Source organism: Calonectris borealis, chromosome 11, assembly GCF_964195595.1.
Source record: "Calonectris borealis chromosome 11, bCalBor7.hap1.2, whole genome shotgun sequence".
Taxonomy (NCBI): domain Eukaryota; kingdom Metazoa; phylum Chordata; class Aves; order Procellariiformes; family Procellariidae; genus Calonectris; species Calonectris borealis.
In genome coordinates, this window is record NC_134322.1 from 13,165,433 (window position 1) to 13,184,166 (window position 18,734).

The following is an 18,734-nucleotide window of genomic DNA, read 5'->3' on the forward strand; positions in this document are numbered from 1 at the left end:
ACTAAGAATCTTTACCTGGAGAGAAAGACTAAAACACTGACCTTAACAGTCTTAGTTTTGTTTTGTCCTGATTTCGCTCCAGTGTAAATGTCTTCAAATATACAAAACTGCTGACAACCATACAGTATATTTTGCAACAGAGTATTAATAGACTTATACAATCTATCAGACATTAAGACAGATGTGTTATACTAATAAATACATTGACCAAAATTAAAGTGACACCAGTAGTACATGTGAAAGAACAAGAGCTGCGTGCTGGGTTGGAAAAGTAGCTGGAAAGGCAGAGGGAAATCACTGTGCAAGAGAGGTGATGCAAGGCCAACTGTCTCTGGGTAACACCCCACCAGACAATGGCAGACTAAAGAGGTACTTTGAGGTATAAAACAGACCCCCCTCCTCTCCCCAGCCACGACACCTGGCAAACAGGAATTACAAGCACAGCTGACTTTTCTGTTTTGTTTTGACGTATGGCACATTCCCCCCAAAATGGGGTCCAGTCAAATTGATACCTCATTTTGGGTATGAGGCTAGGTGGAAGAATTGTTTGTGGTCCTTATGAAACATTCCATTAGCCCTACTACGAAACATTTTGCAGTAAGTTAAGGCTTTGTTTAGACTTTGAGTTGTGTCAATTTTTCAACAAAAACCCAAACCAAAAATCCCAAAATACTTCTTTTAAAACATTTCAGCTTTTCCATATGCTAATCAGTTTCTGGCCTAAACTATTCTCTGAATTCAACCTGAAACTGGTAGGAGTTTGATCTCCTCAATATTCAACTGTCTGTGAATTTACTATTCATCAAGAAAAACAATCACTTGGATTTTGTTACCAAGAAACCTAAAGGAGAGGAATGACACAGCAGTCATAGGAATTGCATGCTGTGGGAGTGAAAGAAAGAGAGATTTATAAAACAATTGTTAACAAACATGACACACGCTAGTCCCCCTGGCATCAAGAAATAAGAAGGGGGAGACAAAAGCCATGTACAAATTAGGTACAAGGTAGCCATCGTTTCAGATTATAGCAAGAAAAATAGTTCACACTAAATAATAGAAGGACTTGCTAGGAAAATTAAAAGATATATAACACAAAGAATAGATTGGAGATAATAGCATCACTCCAAGAATTACATTCATTTAATTTGCATGAATTCCTGAAACATCCCAGCCAGGCGTCACTGGGATAGATTTTTATACTGATGGTCAGCAGATACTTACGTTGCCAAGGGTACAGCTGCAAAAGAAGGAATTAGTTGTAATTCACGCTTCCTCTTCATTCTGAGAAACATAACCAGTATGTTAATAACTTGAATGTTACCTGTGTAGACTTTGAGTTTTCCTGTTCTGCTTCGGTAGATAGTGCCAATGATAGCAGAAGCTAGAAGTCAAGTACTTTGTGTAAACACCTAAATATTTACAGGTATTTGGAGCTTGTGAAATGCCGAGGATGTTCGGTGTGCAGGTGGAAAGGCTGCAAGGGTGTCTTATTCCATAGTATTTTGTCATATCAGATGCTGCCAAAGCAGCAGTGAAGCAGTGCAGGAATGGGTGCACATCGTTTGTTTTGCTGAAATTTGTCCTGTTCTTCATTCACTGAAACCCCCCCAAACTCCTGGGCTTTAACACTGTGTCCTTCACCCAAATTTCTCTTCCCGCTGTTAAAACACCTCATTTGTTTGTGTTAGCTGTCTTCAGATGGCTGACTCTTGCAGGTAAACACACAACTGGCACGGTCCCTGCTGGACGAGGCTGCCCGAGCTGCAGAGCAAGGGGGCACAGGGACAGGCCGCCATGCAGCATGGCCACAGTACTGGGAGAGTTTCTCCATGATGACCCACTGCTATGGCAGGCAAAAGGGCAGGTTTAATTCATTCCTTCCCCACCAGAGCAGGAGGGACACTGCCGGCCCCGCTGGTAGTGGCAGGGAGGGGAGGCCTGTGTGCCACCTCAGACCTGCGCTGAGCCAGGGAACCCTCTGGAGAGAAGGGGCCAGGAGGAGATATGTCCTCTGGGTGCAACGGTGCTCCTCTGGCTTCAGGACCCCCTGGGGCACCTCATACTTTCCTGACGTTATGGGGGCACAGGTCACCATGCCGTCCTGGTGGAGCCCATGGGCCCCTGAGAGACTTCCAAAAGACAGAGAGCAGCCACCATTAGGGCCCAGCGGAGGTGCTGGGGCAGCAGGAGCTGCCTGTGGCTGCAGGCAGTGCCCTTCCCGCCTCCGGGGTAGAGCTCGGGGGGCAAAGTCTGTCCTTCAAACACAGCGTCCGCCTCAGCCCGAGGAAAGCGCCGAGAGGCACTGACTGAACTCCACGTCACGGGTGGGGTAGAGGGGTGTTCTGCAATTTGTTTTGAGTCTCTCACAGAGCCTGTAACACCTCCCAGGGCTGTTTCACCTCCTGAGAAGTCATCTTTCAGCTTATTTTTTCGCTCTTACACAGCACCACCTGAGGGCCTGGAAACCTTTCCTGAGGCGGTTGTGCCTGACAAGGCTGGTCGAGCCAGGCCGGGGCCTGCCTTGGAGCAGCGGGGGCTGCCTGATAACCCAGCGGGATCACGGGTTATCGCTTACCACATCTCTGCCTAGCAGCGCAGCCACGATTTACGCAGATGCAACAGGAAGAGCAGCACTCCTCTGACCGTGCCTTACGTGCTCCAATGGCCACAACCTTGCTGCAACAGTGGGCAGAGGAGGGAGGGGTGACAGCGCAGCACAGAGCAGGGACACTTTGGCGAGGTGAAGGAAGGGCTGTGGTGATGTCCCCGCCAACCTGACACCGCTGGCAGCTGACGCGCCAGCTCCAGCCTTCGATTAGCGCTTCCCTGGCCCAGATGGCATGGGGGAGAGCAGATGCTCTGTGATTCCTCGTGCTCCCGGGCAGGGTCATCTCTTCTACATGCTTCTGGGTCTGGGGAGAAAAGGTGACCCCAACTGGGGCCTGTTTTACTGCTGGCAACAGACCAGCAACTGCTCTCTGGATCTGCTCTGCTGACTCGAGTTTCAAGCAGAGCAGTACTAATTTGCTTTGTCTCCTGATGGTCAGTCTCATTACGCATGCTGCTCTCCTAACTTCTTTGAGCTGTGTTTTACAACATGAGGGCCCAAATCCTTTTCTGCCGCTTTTGTGTATGTGTACATACACATCTGTCCAACTAGACAGATGCTGATTTAGCAGAGTTGAGAGTGAAGAACAGGAAAAGGAGAGGAGATGGGCCCTCAATGCAAGCTGGTGTACCCCAGATTGTCTTTTTTGGGCCAGAACACACAGAACAGAAACTACAAAAGACTCTGAGAGTGATCTAATCGTGTCCCTAGGCCAAATCACAGGATCCTCTCTTCTTCTGCCGTACCCGAGAGTCATTTGTCCAACATGATCTTAAAAGCCTCTGATGTTCCATTCCCTGCAACATCCCCAGGTAACCAGTTTTAGTGCTTACTTATCTTTATTGTTGGAAGATGTTTCCCTATGTCTACATTCACTTGCAAGAATGACACGTTAGTCTTTTTCCCATTCACAGGAGTTGTAGAGAAGAGTTTAATTCCTTTATTTTTACATCTTACAGTAAAATGCTGGTCATGTCTCTGTGATCAGCGTCAGAGTGCCTTGGGTACCCAGATCCAGGGCCGCATGTACAGGATGGCTGTGTCCTGACTGGGTGGCAACTATCCCTCCTGTGCCCCTGGTTTCTCCAGCATGGACAAACGTACTCAAACCCCTCTCAGTGGCAGCTCCTGCTGCTGCCACAACACAACAGCAACAAATAGAGAGCAAGTGTTACGTGGGACCCCAAGGATGCATATGTCTTGCTCTATATGTGTCATACAAAATGGCAGAATTTGCTTCCATGGAAGACAGTCTGTGCTATGTATTATCCAAAAGTCTATGGATTAATGTCATCTTCTCGGTCTATGTACAAAGGTGCATCTGTAAATATTGCTCAAGACAGCACTCTTTATCTTCATAGGAGTAGAGCTGCTGTGATTTAATAAGGTTTTCTTTGATTTTATGAATATTGAATATAACCCCTTTACAAATCTTGTGTATGTGTACTGTGATACTGCAAACTCCAGCGATTTATTCACCCTCATTGTGCAATAATTTTTTAAATAGTTTTTAAATTGAATACAAACACTTTATCCATATGATGGAGGTACATATATTATGGCTATAGTCCTTTTTGCTGAAAGCTTATGGCTGAGAAAAGTCACAGAAAGGTTTGGTAACTGGAAACTTGTTTAATAAATGTAAGCTATTGCTATTAAAGAAAATAGTTATCCATGCTGTATTTTAATTTAAGTACTTTCTGTAGGAGCAGTCCATAGTAATTTATATAGATATAGCTTTCAAATGTCTGTTTTTGTTATTAAATAATAACAAAAAGTCCTCTTACATGAAAAGTCAGTTACCTGCAGGAAGAGGTTTCTATTAACCTAATAGAAAGCAGAAGGTTTAAGGCCATACTCTTGTGAAGGATCATCAGCTTCAGTACAGTGCTCCTCGTCTGCTCTCATCATCTAGTGGGAGAAGAAAGGCAGTGATATTTTCCTGACCCACTCAAAGGGTGTGTTGACCTGACATGTATTGGTGAGCAGGACTTTGGAGGACTGTATGAAAATGTCCCAAAAGAAGTACATTGTTTAAATGAAAGTTACTTTAAGAACACACATGGGAACCTTCAGATCCCATATGCCAAGGAATAAACTGCTCTCAATTTAAAAAAAAAGAAGTGTGTTTATTGCCTGGAAATTTATGAACTGTTAAAAATTCAAGTTGACCAGCCATTTTAATTTTCTTCCTTAATTTGGCTACATCTAAACTCAAGAACCCCTAGCCTTTCCTTAAATATTGCATCTCATCAACCTGTGAAATAATTAGGCTGAATTTTCTGTGAATGTCAGTGGCATATTTTTTCTTGAACCACGAGTAGTGAATAAGTACACATAAACATTTCTGTGCTGTGGCTTGTTTTAGCAGTTAGAAGCGTGGTTTGCGGAAAAACTCTTAAAATACTCACTTAAATACAGTGCTGAAATAGCTTCTAGAGATTTTTTGAAATTACTTTTCACTTGTGTTTTGATGAAGCTCAGCTAAAAGTTAGGACCCATGCACAGCCCAATGCCTTTGCTCTGTGTAGCTGAAAGCAAAACAACATGCAAAGGCTGTTCCCAGGGGCTGAACTCCCCAGCAGTCCTAATGGCCCATGGAAGCCCTCTAAAAATGGCTTGAAATGGGTTTGAATAGCACATATTTCTCTTTCTGGCTATTGGTGAAGTAGTACATTTCACTGAAAATCAAATTCAGCTATGCAATTTTGAATAATTGTAAATATTACAGCAGAAAGCCTATTCTAAGTCCACAGATCTCATTTGCCTGTTTAAGGTTGCACTTGCCTGTTTGCCCATGGGTGCATTTCACTCAGAAAAGGAATTGTGAGTAACTACTAATATTGGCTTCAGAAGCCCATATTTAAGACCTGAACCCATCCAAAGAAAGTATAATACTATAATTTGACAGATAGTGTTACAGACTAAATTTTGTGAATACTCACACTGCCAAGAGTGCTTGGTAGAAATTGCATGTGTGTGAGTAACACTGAATGCGACATCTGGGGAACTTGTATATAATTTGCAGTGAAGCAAGGTCATATTAGTCAGTTAATCACTTTCCTCTAATTGCTATTGTCATGGTTTGTACCATTTCTGATAATCTTTTACAATCTTTCACTCACAAGTGCTGGACTGGAGCATGACTATTCAGTGCACAGGAAACTGGTGCACAGAAAAAGACAGATGTGCACACGCATAGGCAAACAATTTCCCATTAAAATCAATATTGGATCCCCTGTTATTAAATTTGAGTATCAAAATACACTCAAGGAACGTTTCTGTAATTCCAAGCAGCAAAATTGTTCACAGGGTGCAATGAAACCACTAGGAACTTCACTAGTATTGATTAATGCAATATGGCTGAGGGCAGAAATTAAGGTGGGGATAGGGGTCTCCATTAAAAATGTTTATTGCTAAGTGCTCATGTATCACTTTAGTTCCTCTGCAGATCTGAAAAAAAAAAGCATTATAACCTTCCTCAGGGAAAAAGACAGACATTTAGCTGACGTATTTGTCAGAGAAATTTTGCTTCCTTTCTTTACTCCAATCTTATTTAGGGTGCTAACAGTGCTAATAAAACCTGAGAGAAGTACCAGTTTGGGAAAATAGTTAAGTACATGCTTAACACAAAGCAACACTTTAAGCAAAATATATGCTTTTCCAATCAGCTGTTCCAGATTCAGTGGCCTGAATCTCAGACTGGGAAAATCAGATCTGTTATGATATTTCAAGTTGGATACATAAAAACTGTGTCACTCCCCCACTTGTATTCTCCCTGCCCCACTAAACTCGTTAACTTACCCACCAGCTTCACCAGGTTGTGATCAGTTCAGGAAAACATCCTGTAATGAAGAACAGAGAATGTATTGATACCATCCACTCATCCTGCCACTCTCCAAGCTTGACAGCAACTTCAGAGCCTGATTGTCTGGTAAAGAGTTTTCAGAATGACCCACTTTGTTCTGTAACACAGAAACAAACCACAGAAATAACCCACTCTGTGGGTATCTACAGCTGCTCCAAGGTTCCTTGTTTTTACATCCATGTCTTTCACTTGCTGTTCCAGGCTCATCCAAATGAAAAACTCAGATCTGAGCCTAAAATTTTGCAAAATTTAAACATTAGTAGAACTAAGATGGGACTCCACTCTATAAAAATCAAAATACAGTTCCTGGGGTTTTTTGGTTTTTGTTTTTATGAGACCCATTAAGTTGTATCAGCTTTGTAATAAAACCTGCTGTGTTTGCCTTTGCTGCTACCCAGAGTCAGCGGAATGTACAAGAATTGGGAAGAATTCTGGTGAACCTTTCTCTGAACCCCAGTGAGATCTGGATTTGGTTCTTACTTGTTCCTTACTCCTGTGGAGTCCTTTGACTCTAAACACAGGGATTAGTTTCTCTTTAGTGATTTCTACTTTCTTTTTGTGTTAAGTTTTGTCTAAAGGTTGATCTAAATTGCATGGAATGGAGTGATGGGCCTAGGAAGAAGAGAATGGCATGTAGCTAAATCTCTGGAGGAATAATTTCTGCCATTGAAGAGAAATTTCTGGATAATTATCAGATAATAGAGACAGTAGGATGCTATTGGCACAATACATATGTAAAAGACTTAAGACAGAGTATCCAGGAAAAGCTCTCTATGCCCTTGCACTGATAAGCAATTACTGGTGCAGTGGCACAGGCCCTACTCGCATCTCACTGATGAAAACTTCCATTGCACTACCTCCAAGGGAAAACTGTACAAAATTCTGTGTGGATTCCTCTCTCCATGTCTGGCAAGGCATACCAAAATCTGCACCACTATAACCCATACTCACACATATCCCAAGAAAACAAGAGATCAGTTAAACCAGGACAGGAAAGCTCAGAAACTTGCCAGTGCAATAGTTAGTCAGCACGCTGCTGCTTACCTATCCTAATCCATCTCAGCTGAAAGGTTTGCTGCCTGGTGAGGGTCTTGGCTCAAATACAGCAAATGTATTTCTTCAGTCCAAAGCCAGTAACATTAATCACAGTTCCAGTCTTCCTCTCACACACATGCACACACACACGTGGAAACACGGTACCAGGACACAGTTAGTCCATAGATAATGCCTGATGCTAATGCACGAGCCCCCAGTACTTGTAGCAAGTATGGCAGAGGAAGGAACAGCTAAAAAGCTGGAAAAACAGCAAAGGAAGCAAAGTATGTGTAAGTGAGTGAGAGCAAGAGAAAAATCCACAGTCAGGCCAGAATTTTGCTTGCCAAAAACAAGCTAAGAGATCTATTTCCAAAAGAAATGAGTCAAACCAGGGAAACAAAAATAATAATGCTGTGTGCAACTTAAAGCAGCAGCTGCTATCTGAGAGAAAACATAGATGAGTTAGAAGACACAAAAGATTAGTCTTTTTTTGGTTTTCAAATTATTACGTTTGTGAAGCTTTTGGCTCAAAAATATTTGACCTAATCACATCTGTTTTAACAACTTAAATGAGAGGCCCAGCAGCTGCAGCTGGCAAAAGAAACTCCAAATCTGCAGACATCGTTCCAATATTTGGGCTCTTGTCTGAACAATTTAGGGATAACATAAACTCTATACCCTAAAAGTGCCTATGCTGTGCATAACCACTTACAGACTGATGCTGCAGCCACCCTGCAGATAAGCCTGCTTCTAAATTCAGATGTTCCTTGGCTTAGCCTCTGGAAATGGCAACCCATTCCTCTGATGAATGTAAATTTATTTCATATTCTTGCAAACAATCAACTGAAGCCTCTTTGTCTACACCCAGATACAAAGGGTCCTGTAGAGAAGTGAGTGCTGACAAGTTAGAAGACAGAATAGAAAGTCTTGCAAGTAAGGTGAAGCCAATCTGGCTGAGAATCCAGTGAACAGAGAAAAGATGTTTTGCAGAAGGTTAAAATAGCATACAGAAGATTTCTTTTTACTGCACAAATATACATGTAACAAGTAAAAAAAGAAAAACCCCATTAATGTGGTTACACAAAAGTGAACTGGCTATATGATCTAAGCTAATTTTTTTTGTGCCCCTGTAACCTGCTGGGTTTTATTTAGTGAGAATTTCCTGTCTGTCTAATTTTCATTGGCACATCAATTTTCTTGCAGTGCCTGATTCTTTTTCAACATCTGCTGCTCAGTTTGACAGTATTAATTTTGGATTTTTCCCCAGATCAGATTAGTTGAAGATTGTAGTGAATGCTGGCAAAAGATCTAAGTTTTCTGTCTCTCTTTTCTCCTCTCCTTAATGAAAAAATGTTTTCTTGAGATTCATAATCATTGTTATTACTGTATCTGATACTGAAAATCACAAAATAGTCAGAGAACTATTATACATACTAATAGAGACAGATTTTCTTCTCCCTCCAAATTTCTCTCCACCTGCCCATACACACACTTTATTATTCATGGCTATTATATCCATGAGTTGTAAGCACAATCCTCTAAGCATACATGTTGAAAATGTTCAATTTTTCATGTGTGTAAATGCTGAAGCATTATTCCATAAATACCACTGAAGCAGGTGGGTTTGGATGGGGCATAAACCTAACACTTGGCATACACGTGATGATAGATTGCGTATTTTGCATATCCAGAGTCACAGAACACAAAAATAGGAACATATATACCAGTACATTGTATTTTTTTGTTATAGTTAGTAGTCACAGGTGGGTGCTCTACTCCATTAACCATGTTTCATAGTCCTCACCCCAAGGAGCACACAATCTGTGTTTAAGGAAAGAGTTGAGGTGTTCTCAGGCAGAGTGGAGGGAGATGCTTGGGAAGTAATATTTGTCAGTATGATCAGTGGCAGCAGCATACACTAACAACGTGATATTATTTTTGTACAGATGATGGCAATTTAGATATTGAGCAGAACAATGAAGCAGCTCTGTGAAAACCCTTTGACCATGTTGCCTGTGTATAAAAAGAACAGAGAAAAGCACATCGGCTGCTCATTTGAAAAGCACAAGGGGTCAACCACCACAAGCCAACCTGTAGAAGGAAGCAAAAAGTGCAGGGAGTGAATGTAAACTGTCCTGGGTGTGTTAGGAGAAGGAAACTAGTCAAGTAGTGCTACATAAAATAGAGTACCTTCATTACTTGGTGTAAATAAGATATAAGGGAACTCTGTGCTGCCCAAATTAAACTCCACTACCTGCATTTGTCCTGCAAGGATACAGTTAAAGCAACAAGCTAGGAAAATAGTCTTGGCAACAATGTTCTTGATGGATATGGACAGAGCAAAATGCATTGGCAATGCCAGTAAAAAGGATGCTGCAGTAATCAAGATGTGAGATGAAGAGTGTCTGGATGAGCATTTTAGCTGTGTGGGCAGGATTGGAGAGGCTATATTTAAGATTTAAAAAAAACCCAAAAGAAAACAAAAAAACCCTTGCGGGATTTAGACATAATGTGACTGTGAAGATCCAGAAAGCATTACAACATGAGTATGATACGCCAGTTACTGGCCTAAGTAACAAACGGGATTGCAGCGTTATCCATAGTGATTAAAGAAGGACATGACAGGAGGTAGGATGGAGAGAAAGATTAAAAGCTCTGTTTTAGTCCTGTTCAGTTCAAGCTGATGGCCAGACAACCACAAGGAAATGCTAGGAAGACAGACCAATTTTATTTTGAGCAGAATGAGACAGGTCTGGAATACAGAGATAAAGCTGTGAGTTCTCTACAGAGAGAACAGATGGCAAATTTAGATTAGGTTCAGAAGGGTTAAATAGTTTATGGACAAATAGGTTCTAAATATCTGCAAGCGATAAGAAGGAGAGGCTCTTTACATGTAGGTGTACCATGTATAAATGTAGACACAATGAATGTACCTCCCCTCCCCCCAAATCTAGGACCTATATAATTGCATATGCATTTTACTTCATTAATGAGATGCCCTTATTCAAAGCCTTGTTGATGCTGCCACTTTTTGTAAAAGGGAACAAAATATAGCTGCAGCTTGGTGTAGGTATCTGGTATCCTGATGTGAGGATCTTAAAATAAATCAAGCTGATCTGAAAAATAATCTCTTCACAGACTAGGAAATCCTGATTAGCATAGATGCTGATCTTTGCTCTCACTTGTGATCAAACAAATAATAGATATCCATCAAGCTGTTCTTCCTACAGGTTCTGAAAAAGAATTATTTTGGTTTTTAAATACATGGGAGGTGTTCAGATACTGTTAGTCAGAGAGATCTGAGAACTATCGGCTGGTTGTGGGTAATTTATTGCCTGCATTTGGCTATTAGCAAGATCTGTCATTTAGCTTTGTAGAAACCCATATGCTTTCATGAGGCACTTGACTTTTATAGTCATTCCATTTAAAAATCAGCTGTCCTCACTATTTTAGTTCTAGGTCTTTTGATCCTTATGCTTTAATGTACTGGACTGTTCAAAGTTAGCAGGGAGCTGCCAAGCGTACAAATGATGTTTTAGCTTGATTAGCTCTGGCTTACCCTCCTTAGCATGAACTACACATAAGTAGATGCAAGTATTATTGATTCAGAGTGACTGATCTATAACATTGCTCTGGAGGTGAATTATCACAGACAAAGAGCCAGGAGAACTAAGTGCTCTGTCTAGGCTGCACCATTAACAGCAAGACTTTGGAAGGCTGATTTTTAAACTGCAGTCTCCCTGGATTTGGGGGATTAACTTCCTTCTCTGACTAAGCACAGACAGGCTCACTTCATAGCACTAAAGCTCGCCATTTATTTACGTAACTTTGTATGAAACATGCATTTTCTCTTCATAGTTGGCATTTTACACATCTGTACATACTACTGATAATGTTTAGACCATCTTCATTATGCCACAGTCACAGTAGATATCTTTGCATTTTCACGACACTGAATGAGCATTCACAGGAAAGGATATGTCTGCCTATATCTTCTTAAAGATGTGACAACTGCTTCTTTTCTACACCCACTTTCCTAGCCATAACTCATTTGAAAACATGCATTTTTATCTCATCAAGTACTCTAGCAATTAGCTGGTAGATGTTTTTATATGTATGTGAATTTTAAGTTTGATTCAGAGTAATCCCTACGCATTAGTTCTTTGCAGTCCTTAAACACTGCTGCTGTTCAGTTACCCCTGCTGACCTATCCTGGAATGGGCAAAACAGCCGGCTATAGTTGAAGTCACTTTAAATACATTTCAAAGGCAGAATTTTAACCCAGGTGGGAATGGTAGTGCCTCCTATTATTATGTGTGCTGATGTTTCCCATTTTAACACATTTTCAAACACTATTTAACTCTGCCAAACTTTAATCATTTGGTCTGAAATTTTATTTGCCAGGTGATCTGCATCATAGAAAAGCCCATAGGAGAATTATTAATTTTACCTCCGGAGCGGGGTCTGGACACATTGTCAGCCATGAGGACAGAAAAAAGCACTGAACAGCTATTCACATTCACTGCACTAAGAGTGGCTGGGGTCCAGTGGTAAAAATATTACCGTAAATCAAAATGCATATGCCTGAGGAGGAAGTATACAGAATTAAAGCTGGACAGCAACACAGGCTCTGGAAAGCCTGAAAGCTGGAGTTTCTGTCTCTGCAATCTGTTCTTGGTAATGTTATTTTTGTATGTAATTAAGCATAGGAAATAGTCATCTATGCTTTCTTTGTTAATAGTTTCAGCATCATTTAAAAACTCCCGTTTTCTGGCTGAAGAAAACATTGTTGCAGGAGATGTATAACCTAGCAATGCGTCGCAGGATGAACGTGAAGGGCTTGCAGCAACACCATTTCATGAGAAACTATGCCATCTGGAGCATTAAACATGGCCATGGCACAAGTTCTTTCTAGCAGGTACCTCAAACACAAAGGATCACATTTCCCTGAATCTGGTCATAGTTGACCACATTTGTCAGTAAATTGAATGGCCTTTGGTTGCGGCTGTATCTGTGCCATCATGCAAGGAACAGATTGACTCTGGCTTGCAACTGTTGGATTATTCCCTGGAGTTGACAAGTGCTCCATCTTAGCCACATGCACTTTGTTCAGTCTTTCAAAAACCCTTTAAACTTCCACTGATTAGAGGTTGCTGAACTCCAAACAGAGCTTTACTCTGGTTTTGATCAGCAAATAGTAGCTCAGGTGCTTCTTTGACTTAAAGGTACACATAAAAATCTAGACTGGGAAATTTACAGGACGGAGGAGGAATTAAGTACGTACTGCTTTATGTTGGGACGCGATGTCATAAGTCATTTTTCATAAGTGTTCTGGCTCTTTATCTTTGGGATCTGGCTTGAACCTTCCTTTGAAAAGTAAAAATGTAACAATGACTCTAGATGCTTTAGCATTGTTCTCCAAGCTATTCTTCCATTTTAATATCATTAAACCCTTAATCTTTTTAAGTTATTACCGTTAAATGCATGCAGAGACACATAAACGGCAACACAATTTCAAGCAAATGCAATTTGGGAACTTTTTTTCTGTTTAAAGCTTAGTTTCAGTTTTAGAAGACTGTTTTAGCTAATAATCTGTTGAGCTGAATTGTGGATCATCTTAAGAAATGTTTCATATTCTAACTGAGATGCCTATGAAAAGGGACAAGAAGTTAGTTACCAGGATTTGTTCTTGTGGTGGGTGATGGGAGGAGAGGAGAGGAGCATACCATGTGTAAATGAATACATTTCTTATGGATCTCTATCCTGCTGCAATCCAGGATCTGCATTAGAAGCCTGGGCACAGTTAAACAATTGATTCTGTTTTCTGAGATAGATGTTTCAAAGATTTCCCTACACCATGGACAGCACAGTCAGAACTAGTAATTCCTCTGGAACTGGAGTACACTTTGAGTGTGGTCATTGTTATATTTATTTATTCACTGGAACACATCTTTTGAAAAATCTTTCTTTGAACACCGCAGTATATATCTGGAAAGCTGAAATGCAAAAGACCAAATGCCTCTTGGGAAAATGACAGGATACCAAACACTTGTATTGACAAGCTAACGACCTATTGGGAGGTAAGCAGATCAGGAAACATCCCACAGTCAAGAAACTCAGGGTTGAAACCTCCTCAGGAATAGATGTTTTTGCCATTCGATTTGGACAATGTCTTGCATTTATTCTGTCTGAAGGGAGCCGGATTGTCACAATATGAAATGCTTTGCCGTAATAATGAAGTTTCATACCAATTCTGTTTTCATTACAAAACATTTGTAAAGTAGAACCAGAAAGGTCACTTAATTTGCATCTGTGAAAAGCTCTAAAAATCTCTGGGGTAAAATCCCCACGATCTCAGTAGAATTACACCTATTTACACCTGGCTGGAATTTGGTCCCTAACATCCTTTTCATGTCTTGCTTATTGAAGCAAGCAAGTGTGAACACTTATTCTCAGCAGGGATCAGTCAGTTGTATCAAAAACAGGAACAGAATTACTTCATTTTTGTCATTAGACAGAAGCAAAAAACGTTAGGGATTTTAAAAAAAGGTTACTTATTTGAGAGCTGTTCAGTGTTCTCATTTTCTGATTTGTCTGCAGACAGCAAAAAATGCAATATGAAACAAGCATAAGTGCTTCTCATGGTATTTTCTGAACGAGTGAAATAATGAAGTCTCAGAAATTCTTTGGTTTTGTGAGATTTTCAAGAAGTCCAGATGGATCAGATGAGCTTCCTGACTTTGGGGTACTTAGCCAGACTGATAAAATGGGTTTGCAGGTAGCCCCCTTTCAGACTACAAGCATTGTAGTATTTCTCTGCCTGCTCATGCACTGATTTTTGCACTTCTTGAGAATATAAAATGCGAGCTTTTAGTACAGGCTTGTGCTAAATTGCCACAGTTTCATAAGAGAATAACAAAAGTGAAAAATTTGGCAGTAAGCCTCACAGAAAACTGTTCCCACAGCTCAAGAAATATCATGAGTTGTGAGGACTATTTGAAAGTCATTAATGCAGAATTCAATGTGCTGTCTAATATACTGTGGTCTGCATGTGATGGAGATGTCTGCCTCAAAGGTTGTATAGTGTAATATAAAGATATACTGTTGAATTTTTTCAAGACCATCACTAAGGGAGCTATGAATATTTGCAGTCTTCTTGTCGTCTTCAAGTTTCATTGTTTTTTAAAATATACTTTTACTAAGTATCTGAGGCTATGTTCATTTTGTAATAACAACTATCTATAAAACAAAGGACTGAGTATGCTTTGCACAAATCTTTCCCAAAAGCAGTTAGAATAATCATGCAATGATACACATCCAGGAGAAAAACCTGGAAATTGCCAACTGACAGAAGGGACCTATAGGCTAGCAGCCTCCACAAAAGCAGGCCCATATAGCCCTAAACAATTCTCGGTCTGTTTCCAATATTTCCCTATTCCTGAATTAGTAAAACTTCTGGAGAAGTTGCATATTCTAGAGAGTAAATGGGATGACTATGTTTTTTCTTAAACTGATAGAGTAAAATTTATAATCAATGAGACATTAATACCATTTCTATTCTTTCCATGACCTCAAAAAATTTCCAGGATATATAAGAACGAAATGTGGACCCACATTATCATCTCCCATAGAAAACCTGCCCTGAGAAGCAAATCTCTGCAATATTTTCACTGTTCATCTCGCGTTGGCTCTGTTCCCCATATTAGCACATCTCCAGGAAATGGTGGAAGACTACCACATTTGCATAGACAAAAGACCAGCTCCATGTCATGGCCTCTGTCTACCACAAATGCACAACATTAGTGGGGAAAACGATAGATGCTTTGACATCTTTAAGCGTCTCCAGAGGGCTTTTACTACCTTAGGCTACCATAGTGTTCATGTTGCTAGTTCAGTTTGTTCAGCATTCAAGCAATACTGAAATGGTAGCTCACATTTTTCTCAAAACTTTAAAACATGGCCAAGTATTAGCTGTGCTATTTTTGGCAAACAAACATGTACAGACATTTTCTTTGACTGCTACTTTCTCAAAATCACCATAATTTTCAGCAATTGCAAAGTAATTAATCCTGCTAGCAACCCCCAACCCTCATTTTCATAGATAATTTAGTGGATAGGGGGGCAGCTAGTCCCTACTATCAAAGCTGGGGAAATCCATTGTTCTCAGTCTGCAGCTTACATGGCCAAATGTTTCATGCTAAATTTATCACTGCTGATTACTTGCACGAATGCTCTGGGTGGCCTTTTGGGGATTTTTCTGGACTCTTGCTGGTGTGTTACTTGACAGCCTTACCACTGTAAAATAAAGCTGTGATTATACTACTATTACTCCCCTTCAAAAAGGAAAAAGAAAATAGGGAGGCAAGACACAGAAAGATGCAGAAAATACTGCAAGTCTGTTTCTAGACTCCAGGTCTAATGTTTGGTTAGACAATGTTAGAGGCAAAAACAATTTATTTGCCCTACTGTAATTGTTACCCAGAATAAGTGGCTCTATTCTCATATTTACACTTTTCCATCCATTTTTCACTGCTGGATTATTCTTTGTTATGCTGAAATCCAGTACCAATCCTTCCACTACCTTCAAAATGGGGAGAACTGAAAAGGTGGAAAGCAGTTTCAAATGTGTCTACTCAATTCTGGTTTCCAAGCCCTAGATACTGAATTTCAGTGGAAAAAAGTGCCTGAATCTCTAAGGCTACCTTAATTCTCCTAGTCTATTTTTCTTCTTTATATTTAGTGTTTTTTCTGCATGTGCTGTGCATCTTAAAAACTTGTAGTCATTAAGAGAGAGAAATAAGGCAAATCAGTGCTCTGACAACAGAATCCCAAGTCTTAACTACTGTTAATGTTCAGCTACTAAGGGGTTTAACAAAAAAGACAACTTTAAAAACATTCTGTATACCATCACCCAACCTGTTGTTCTGACAACACGTCACAGGAGAAAAGCCATATACTACCCAGAATCAACTAGATCTTGTTGCATAAATTTTCAAAATGGAAAAAAAAATCTTTAAGGACACTTCCAGTTCTGCCAATCGATATTGTAGTGTGAGAGTCAGTTTAATATTTTGATAGATGATGGGTCATTCTCTGAAAAATATCTGAAAAATAAATGACATTAACTCTGGGATTAAGTCATCGACAAGACAGAGGTAATCATATACATGTAGCATTATGCTAGTTTTATTACCCTGAATCTTTTAAGCCTGCACATATTCAACAATGAAGTAATGCAAAATGGAAAATCCAATTAGCCCACGCAGATGTTTCTTGAATACCACTACCCCAGCTCTGCATGTAGATGAACTGAACAATACATTGATAGCTTATAAAAGAACTGTCATCTTACAGCTTTGTAGTCTTGCATTAAGATTTTGCAAAAAGATGAATTTCCTTTATTTACTGGTGGTGAAAATATTAGCTGTTACATGGGTTACAAAAATCTTTTTTATATAAACCTTAAGCAAACGCATCTCATTTAGAAATACGTTTTAACAGTGAGAAAGCTTTAGGAAGGCTAGAACAAGAATGAGATTACCAGAGATTACCAGTTTTGAAACAAGTAGAGCAACAGGAAAAAATAATAGAAAAACAACTGCATAATGAAAATCAAATATATCCGTTTAATCTATATACATAGACACTGCAAAATTAAGAGTTGCATAAACCTAAGCTAGTCTGTAGGCTCACAGCATCTCAATGCAAAGACATGTATATTGAATTCATGAGGGGCTTCACGTTCAACATTCATGACTGTCAGGGAGAGCAATCTATGCCCTTTCAGCTTTTGTTTTGTTAGCCCAAAGAAGCTTTCAGCTTTCTTTCATAAGGCAGGCTTCCAAATCCCTGTAGCCATTCTTTATACCAGCTTTCATTCTGCTGGGCAAGGTTAGCAGAGAACTGTACACACAGTATTTAAGGTCCAATAGCATCAATACTTCCTCACGTGTGTGAGAATACCTTGAGCAATACTGCAAAAAAGAAAAGCTAAAAATTACCAATATGATACTCATAAGTCCCGCAGCCTGTCAATGGTGCAGGCTCTATCTTCCTCACAATGAACACATGCAAAAAAGTTCTTCTCTGAACAGACACTGTCCACACGAGATGCTCAAAAACACAAACAGCAACCAGACCAACCAGCCAGCATTGGACAAAATCAGCTCATTAGAGGTCAATGAACATAGATTGCTCCTTCCTCTCCGAACAAAAGTCCCAAGGAAAGTCCCCCATTTCTTGGTAACTCAGAAGACATTGAAAATAGTAGAAAATCCTCTATACTTTGTAGGAGGGAAGAGGAAATCTGGTAGCAACAGGCATTGGAATAAAAGAACAGCATCAAGGAACATCAGGCGCTCCTTACTCAGCCGATGAAGAACTCCTGACACTACAAAACACATGTAGAGCTCAGCAAACAAGTGTTGCATAAATTAAGATAAACTCAGCCATCAGCTTTCCCATGGAAACTGTTTTAAGTGCAGTGCCATAGATCTCAGCAAGTGTGGTTAGATGTAAGAGAAAGAGTTCTCCTCTCATTAGCCGTATAAAAGATAAACAGGCCTGGGTTTCTCCAGAACTGTCTTATCTTTCAACTAATTTCAACTGATTTCTGAAAGGAAAAAGAAAGATTTTTTTTTTTTGGCTACTGTAGCATCTGGAGATACCAGAGAGCTAGACGATGTACAAAGGGACTCCTGGGAACATGTTCAGCAAGTTCTTAGGAAACAAGGTCATTTTTCCGTGCACATGCACAAACAGTAGGTCCAACGTACCCAGAAGAACCATGTTGCATCCAGTGCGCACACATTATCTGGCCTGAAAATCTCAGAGAGAACCAGTGGATTCCCTGTAAAAAGTTGATTTGTCTGGATATCATCCATCGAACTTTCTTGAATATATTTGTTTAATAGGTAGTGTGGTATTTATAGTCACCACATCTCAGATAATTAGGAAAATTGACATTGCTACTTTCAAACGTGCTTTTAATTTATTCTCAAAACAAGAGAAAATCAGCTAGGAGCCAAAAGAGATGTCTAAATCAACAGCAGGAGGGCGCCTGGCTGAGTTTGGCTGCACCAGTGCACTGTTTTCACAGGAACTACGATGGGGAATGAAAGAGCGCCACAGGACAGAGACACTTTCATTCAAATTCATTCTTCTGAAATGAAAGTGAAGTGCAATTAAAGCTTGGACTTTCTCCAAGGAGCTCTAAATAACAAT

General features: G+C 40.2%; 1 long non-coding RNA gene across 1 annotated transcript in view; it reads right to left on the minus strand.

Moving 5' to 3' along the window:
• Positions 1-4,353: 4,353 nt before the first annotated feature.
• The window catches only part of LOC142086715 (uncharacterized), a 39,828-nt gene continuing 25,447 nt past the window's right edge, over positions 4,354-18,734 (minus strand). Inside the window, exons 4-5 of the long non-coding RNA XR_012675226.1 lie at positions 6,413-6,453; positions 4,354-4,519 (exon numbers count right to left, since the gene is read on the minus strand). This is a non-coding gene — a long non-coding RNA (uncharacterized LOC142086715). The remainder of the gene's footprint in view (positions 4,520-6,412; positions 6,454-18,734) is intronic.